We start from the raw sequence: 8,674 nt of genomic DNA on the forward strand, positions 1-8,674 counted from the left end.
AAGGAAAATGGATTACCAGACAATTTCACAATACCTATGCATTTAACAATGGATGTTTTCAAGCTAGTGGTTTTGGATATTTTCCCTTTCCCCACTGCTATCCGTTTATAATTGCTGTTTGCTGAGGTCTAATTTTAGACTTGTCAAATGTTAATGTTCTGACTGAGCATTGGACCAGTCGTTACGCTGTTCCACTTGCTGTGTTCTGCTGGGCCAGGTACAAAGGTCCAGTTAAAAAAATACTAAATATCCCAAACATGTCATCTGTTGGAAGTGAATTTTGAACTGCAAATAAAATATTAGCCGCCAGTGACGCAGGTCGATAACGTAACTTGGATGAGTTGCCAGTTAACTTGGGGGTTAGAAATAAAAGGTGCCAGTTATTTTGTTTCTGCTGTCCCATCACACCTTTGTCTCCTATGTAAACAGGACGTTTTCTGCAGTATCTGAATTGAAAATAAAATTGTTCACCTCCCAATTCCTACAAACTGAAGTTCAGTTTGATCTAAGCACAATTCACAAAAGATAAAGATGTAGCTTTAAAAGAATGTTGTATCAGATTTAGAATCCATGGAAAAGCAAATTTTCCAAGTATCGTCCAAACGATTTTTCAAGCAGTTTGTGAATTCGAATCACTGATTGTTGATTTCCTTCTCCTAGGGACATCTTGTATGAACGTTTTCCCCAGTGATGTGGAAAGATTTATTCATATTAATGAATTTTCATTATTAATCACACCATCCCAAAATGCTACAGGCCCAGTGAGTTATTTCTGATGTATAGACATGTAAGCAAGCAAGGCAACAACATTACAGCTTCATCACAAAATGATTAGTGAGCCGTATTTGGTGATGTTGCTTGAGGGTGATTAATGACCCTGACAACACAAGAACTCTAACAAAATACTGACAAGGCAAGAAATCGGAAACAGAAAATGCTGGACGTACTCAGCAAGTCTGGCAGATGAGTGCAGCAAGAAACAAAGATAACATTTCAAGTCAATAACCTTTCACCAAAAACTCATTTCTGTTATTAATGCTGGGTTCTGTTGTATCTACATGAGTAACACTTAATTGAATCGATGTTCTCCATTGTGAAAACAAATTGGTATTTGACATGTACGGGAAGGGTAGCATAGTGGAAATATTACTGGACTGATAATCCAGAGCTCTGGGATTTTGTTCTGGTGACAGGAGTTCAAATCCTACCATGGCAGTTGGTGGAATTTAAATTCAATTAATAAAATCCAGAATTGACCATGAAACTACGAAATTATTTGAAAATCCAATTGCGCTTGCTAAAGCCCCTTAGGAAGGAAATCTGCCATCTTTACTTACTCCCACCTCACACCCCAGCCCAGTTTAGACTAAATATGAGTTCAGATTTGCAGCTATGTATTAACAGCCCTCTGAAATGTCCTAAAACACCACAGTTGTATCAAACCACAGCAGCAGCTCAAGAAGGCAGCTCGTCATCATTTTCTCAAGCGCAATTAGGGATGGGCAACAAATGATGGCTTCGATAGTGTTGTTCACCTCTCATGAACAAATTCAAAAATACGGCAATTCTTGTATATTGGAAATAAAGAATGTCACACTCGTTCCTACTGGATGTCCTAATACACATTCTACAAAAAAGTTGGTATTTATTAATACTCAACTTTAACTCAATAGGATATAGTTGCTATTTATAGTATTGCTGTAGGAAGTCTGAACATCCATTTAAGGAATGGGACAACTACTGCTCCAGATATATTTTAATCTAATCTTAACTCCAAATCAGTCACCAGTCCCCTGGAGCTCACTGACCTACTCTGCCTTCAATTTAAACTTACCATCCTCCTGTATAAATTTGCATGGCCTCATCCCTCTCTCTGTAACTTCCTTCAATTCTATGACCCTTCCCCACAACATTCTTTCTTCTGGCTTTGGCTTCTTCATCCTTCACTCTTTTCACCCAATTATTGGTATCTTTGCCTTCTGCAGCTTAGGCCCTAAACTATGAGATTAACTCCATAAACGTCCATGCTTTTCCACATCTCTTTCTTTTTTCAGATTCTCCTTGAAATCGCTATTGATGAAGCCTTTACTCATATATCCCTATGTCTGAGTCTAGTTTCCTCTGATTCAGCTTCTGTGAAGCACCTTGGGACATTTTTCTATGTTGCTTAACTAACTACAATCCACAGTCGGATTTTTGATTCTAGATGCTCTTTCCACCCTAACCAAGATTCAGGTGAATCACTCGCTTGGATGTGGCCAGTCCAACACCTTGTTGCTGGGCTTAGGGGCAACATATGGCAATCAGTCATTTAAGCCAAAGCTGACTTGTGTCCATCCGCTATCCTGTTTGAATAAAGGATGATATGATTTGGGAATATATACAGAGAGCTGATAAATGTGGAAAGGGGACGTTTTAAAGTAATGACCAGATAGCTGTTTAGTGATCTACCATGTAAGTACATTTAATGATTGACTGGCAGCTTCATCAGTGTTATTCTGCTCAGGACCAGCAATAAGATGACGGAGGCTCCTGCTGATGCGTGTTAAAGGTTATCACCATGCCAACGAGGATATCAATGTAAATATTTAACTCTATCAATAACCAATCTAGTTGGAAATTAAGGTGAGAAAGGAAAATGCTAAAATGGCAATTCTGAAAGGAAAGTTTTTTTTAACCAAAAGCTAATAAATCCTTCTCAATGAGAGAATCACCATTGTGGATCCATAGATGAAAATATGATCCTACACATTCTTCAGAATGCCTGACTCACTTCAAGTCATTATGATCAACACAACAACTTCTACTTAGTGACAACAGACTCATCACAGAAAATAAATACATTCACCATAGACAATAGACTCACCATAGACCGCATAGTAGGTTGTTGCAGGAGGTTAAATCTCTCAGGATCCAGGATGAGGTAGCCAAATGGATACAAAATTGGCTTGATGCCAGAAGAGATAGAGTGGTTGTTCAAACTGGAGGCCTGTGACCACCGGTATGCATCAGGGATCAGTGCTGGATCCAGTGTTATTTGTCATTCATATTAATGATCTGGATGAGAATTTAGGAGACTATAAGTTTACAAATGGCACCAAGATTGGTGGCATAATAGACAGTGAAGAGGTTATCTAGGATTGCAACGGGATCTTGATCAATCTTGGCCAGTGGGCGAATGAATGGCAGATGAAGTTTAATTTAGATAAATGTAATGTATTTTGGTAGATCGAACAAGGGCAGGACTTACTCAGTTAATGGTAGGGTGTTGGGAAGAGTTATAGAACAAAGAGATCTATGAGGTACAGGCTCTTAGCTCCTTGAAAGTGGAGGCACAGGTGGACACAGTAGTGAAGAAGGCATTCAGCATGCTTGGTTTCATTGGTCAGAACATTGTTGTACAAGACATTGGTAAGGCCACAATTGTGCACAGTTTTGGTCACCCTATTATAAAAAGGATATTATTAAACTAGAAAGAGTGCAGAAAAGATTTACCAAGATGCTACCCGGACTTGAAGGTTTGAGTTATAAGGAGAGGCTGGATAGACTGGGACTTTTTTCCCTGGAGTGTAGGAGACTTAGGGGTGATCTTATAAAAGTTTATAAAATAATGAGAGGCATAGATCAGTTAGATTGTCAACATCTTTTCCCAAAGGTAAGGGAGTCTAAAACTAGAGGGCATATGTGTAAGGCGAGAGATACAAAAGGGTCTAGAAGGACAATCTTTTCCACACAGAGAGTCCTGAGTGTCTGGATCAAGCTGCCAGAGGTAGTAGTAGAGGTGGGACAATTGGGTCTTTTAAAAAGTATTCAGACAGTTATATGAGTAAGATGGGTATAGAGGGATATGGGCCAAACACGGGCAATTGGGACTAGCTTAGTGGCTAAAAAAAAGAGTGACATGGACAAGTTGGGCTGAAGAGCCTGTTTCCACGCTGTAGAGTTCTATGTAACTTCACTGAAGTGCTAAAGTAAGCCTACTTGTGACTCACCATTGATAATAGATTCATCATAGACAACAGACGGACCGCTGGCAACAGATTCACCGCAGACAATAGATGCAGCACTGGCAATAGACTCACCGTTGACAACAATCTCACTGTTGACAACAGATTCACCACTGACAATAGATTTGCCACAGAGAATAGACTCAAAGAACAAAAACAGCCCGGGAAACAGGCCCAACGAGCCCGCGCTGCCATCTCGACACTACCAGTCCCCCTCTCCACCCACAACCCACCATTGACAATAGACTCACCACAGACAACAGACTCACCATAGACAACAAATTGATCACTATCTTTCAGACTGGAAATGACTAGAGGATTGTTATGATGACACAATTGGCCAATCAAGAATGAAAACTAGAAATGAGAATTAATCACTTGGCATCTTATAGTTTTTTAAAAATTGCTGACATTCTGGGGCAAGTGGCCTTGAGATTTTAAATGGATATGTCCAACAATGTAGAATTTGGCTATAAGCAGAAAATGGAAGATGTTATCTCCAGATAATCGGAGAATCCCACCCAGCTGCCTGACTCTTGAAGTGAGTGTGGGGCAATCTCTGAGGTTGTGGATAGGCATTGAAGAAGTGGTATTGTGCATAATAGAGTAATTGACCTACTGAGCCCACCCCAGAAATAAGTGATTCAGCAGCAGAAGATAAGGGAAAGTGAAAAGTCTTGCATTTATATAGCACCTTTCATCAGCACCAGAGGACTTAAACTGCTTTAGAGACAGTCATGTACTTTGGTAGCACCGTCAATATTGTGGGGAAAGTGGCAGCCAGTTTGCATAAAACAAGACCCTAAAAATAGCAATGTTATAATGAGCAGATCATCTGTTTTTGTGGTGCGGATTGAGGACAAATCAGGACACTGGGACTAACTAGCCTGTTCAAGATAGTGCCATGGGATCTGTTGCTTCCAGTGGAGTCTCATTTTAACACTGCATCTGACAGATGTGTCTCTGAAAGTGCTTCTCTCCCTCAGTACTACATTGGAGAATCAACTTAGATTTTACCCTGCAGTCTCTAGTGTGGGACTTGAAGCCAGAACCTTTGGATGCTAATGCACTGAGCTACAGAATGAAGGGTTCATTCCAATAAGGGGAAACAATGCAGATATCCAGAAAATTGATATTCCAGTTTCCTAATCCTACTTTTCATGTTAACTGGTGAAAGCTGATCCTTTACCATAATAAGTATTCATTTTCAGAACATGAGACCACAAATACTATTAGTGACTTTTGAATGTACAACTCAGAAGGTAAGTAAAGGGGAATCAGTTGATGTGGCAAATTTAAATTTTCAAAAGATGTTCAATAAAGATGCCTCTCAGAAAGTTGGTACAGAAGTTCATTGGGTCGGCAGTAATATATTACATCAATTCAGGATTGATTAATAGTCTGAAAACTGAGATTGGGATTAATGTGACAATTTTTGGGATAGCAAGGTGTAACTACTGGAGTGTCACAAGGATCAATGTTGGGGCCTCAGCTACATACATTCTTTATTAATGACTTAGATTAGGGGAACAGTGTCACGCATCAAAGCTTACTGATGATACAAAGCTAGGAAACGAAACTGTGAGGAGGACACAAAGCAGTTGCAAAGAGGTATAAATGTTTTACCTTAACTGATTGCAGATGAAGTATAATGTGGAGCTGATGAAAGGTCATCCAGACTCGAAACGTTGGCTCTATTCTCTCTCCACAGATGTTGTTAGAACTGCTGAGATTTTCCAGCATTTGCTGCTTTTGTTGTATAATGAAAGAGGAATTTGTTCAGATGCCAATAAATATGTACTCAGTAAACAGCATTGTGGCAAAGTCGTGTTGGGAAGGCAGTGATGTGGTCACCGGAATCTAGAGACCTAGGATAATGCTTTAGGTACCCAGGTTCAGATCCCACGATGGAAGATAGTGGAATTTGAATTCACTAAAATTTAAATGTTCAAGGAAGACCATGAAATAATTGTCAATTCTCGTAAAAACTCATCTGGTTCACTAATTTCCCTTAGGGAAGGAAATCTGCCGTGCTTACCTAGTCTAGTCTATATGTGACTTCAGATCTACAGCAATGGTTGTCTCTTAACTGCCCTCTGAAATGGCCAAGGGCAATTAGGGATGGGCAAATGATGCCCATATCACATGAAAGAATAAAAACAGTACCTGGATAAACAAAGAACAACCCAGCACAGGAAACAGGCCCTTCGGCCCAACGAGCCTGCACCGCCGCATCACCCTACACCTATTCTACCCTGCATGTCTACGAATGGAACCCTACTCAGTCAGGTTCAGGGAAAAAATAGTGTCAATTTGGTAAAAACCGATTAGCCTAAGAGCACATCTTTGGGGTGTGGGAGGAAACTGGAGCGCCCGGAGGAAACCCACGCAACCACAGGGCGAATGCGCAAACTCCCGCAGACACAGGCCCAAATCCATGTGTCTGCACAGCCAGCAGTGCTAGTCACTGAGCTGTTGCGGCGCCCGTCTACCGGTCCAGGATCAAGCACACACACCGACATGAAGTACTAGGCCACTCCTGGACTTCCAAGAGCAGCCCACGCACGACCCGCCGTGTGCATGCCCCTCGCTTGACACGAGGTGGACCTCCACCTGTGGAATAAAGACAAAAAATATTAATCATACAGCCTGCCCTTCCGGTGTCTCCCGAGGTTTAACCCTATTTAATAGCCCCTACCATATCCCTCCATTCTCGTTTCACTCATGTGCCTATCTAACTGCATCTTAAACGAGTCCAATGTTCCTGCCTCCACCACCCTACTCGGTAGCGCGTTCCAGACCCCCACAACTCTCTGCATAAAGAACCTTCTTCTCACCTCCAAATTATACCTCCCCCCCCTCACCCTTAAATGATGACCTCTCGTGTTCGTACCCAGTCTAGGGAGCAGTCTCTCACTATTAACTCTATCTATTCCCTTCAGTATCTTATATACTTCTATCATGTCCCCTCTCAATCTCCGTCTTTCCAAGGAGAATAGCCCCAGTTTCTTCAATCTCTCCTCGTAACCCAGTCCCCCCATGCCAGGCAACATCCTGGTAAACCTCCTCTGCACCCTTTCCAGAGACTCCACGTCCTTCCGGTAGTAAGGTGACCAGAACTGGACGCAGTACTCCAAATGCGGTCTAACCAACGTTCTGTACAACTGAAGCATTAGATGGCAGCTTTTATACTCTATGCCCCTTCCTATAAAGGCTAACATCCCATAAGCCTTCCTAACAACCTTCTCCACTTGTGACGCAACCTTCATGGATTTGTGAACCTGCACTCCCAGGTCCCTCTGTATGTCTATACTCCTAATCAGCCTACCTTTTATCACATAGCTCCTCTCTGCATTATTCCGTCCAAAATGCATCACCTCGCATTTGTCAGGATTAAATGCCATCTGTCACCTATCTGCCCACTGCACCAACCTATCTATATCCTGTTGTATCACCTGACAATCCAGTTCCGTACCCGCCAACCCTGCCATCTTGGTGTCATCAGCAAACTTGCTGATCACACCACCTACGCCCTCTTCCAAGTCATTTGTGTAGACTACAAAGAGGATAGAAGCAACTTCTGGAACAGGTTCAAGATGGAGTAAACTGGAGTACCCGGAAGAAACCCACACAGACAGTGACCCAAGCCGGTGCTAACCACTGTGCTGCCCAGGTGGATTTTCGCAATAAAAAGGAAAAAAGGATGACATATTCTGGCATTTCCACTGCAGAGAAAAAAAAACATAAGAACTAGGAGTGGGCATAGGCTATCTGGCCCTTTGAACCTGTTCTGCCATTCAACAAAATCATGGTTGATCTTTTTGTGGACTTCAAAGAACAAAGAACAGCCCGGGAAACAAGCCCTTTGGCCCAACGAGCCCGCACCGCCATTTTAACACTACCAGTCCCCCCCCTCCACCCATGATCCTTATCTATTGTTTTATGGCAATCCACATTGAGGGAAACTAATTTAGGAACAATTTATTACTTCCAATCAGCTAATAGCACATCTTTGGGGTGTGGGAGGAAACCAGAGCACCCGGAGAAAACCCATGCAAGCATGGGGAGAATGTGCAAACTCCCACAGACACTGGCCCAAATCCATGTGTCTGCACAGCAAACAGTGATAGTCACTGAGCTGTTGTCTTGCCCAGCATCTGGTCCAGTTTAAGCACACACTAATGACATGAAGCACTAGGCCAATCTCGAACATTCAAGAGCAGCCGAAGTACGACCCATCGCGTTTATGCCCCTCGTTGGACAACAAGGCAGACCGACTTAAAACCTGTGAATGAAGAGAAAAAACATTATCATACCATATCCATTTACCTTACCAGGGACGCCCCAATGCTAATGAACCTTATTTAAAACAATCTCCTATATCCACCCATCTCCAACCCACTCATGTTCCTAAGTTACTCTTAAACAACTCTAGCGTGCTTGCCTCCACCACCTTACTTGGCAGAGCATTCCATACCCCCACTACCCTCTAATATCCGTGTTATACCTCTCCCCCCGCATCTTAAGCCCATGGCCCCTCGTACTGTGTGTCTCTAACATAGGAAATAGCTTACCTCTGTTTGCTCTATCTATACCCTTCATAATCTTATATACCTCTATTAGATCCCCCCTCAGTCACCGTCTTTCAAGGGAAAACAGCCCCAATT

Source organism: Carcharhinus amblyrhynchos, chromosome 20 (assembly GCF_965287045.1).
Source record: "Carcharhinus amblyrhynchos chromosome 20, sCarAmb.v2.hapA, whole genome shotgun sequence".
NCBI classification, from domain to species: domain Eukaryota; kingdom Metazoa; phylum Chordata; class Chondrichthyes; order Carcharhiniformes; family Carcharhinidae; genus Carcharhinus; species Carcharhinus amblyrhynchos.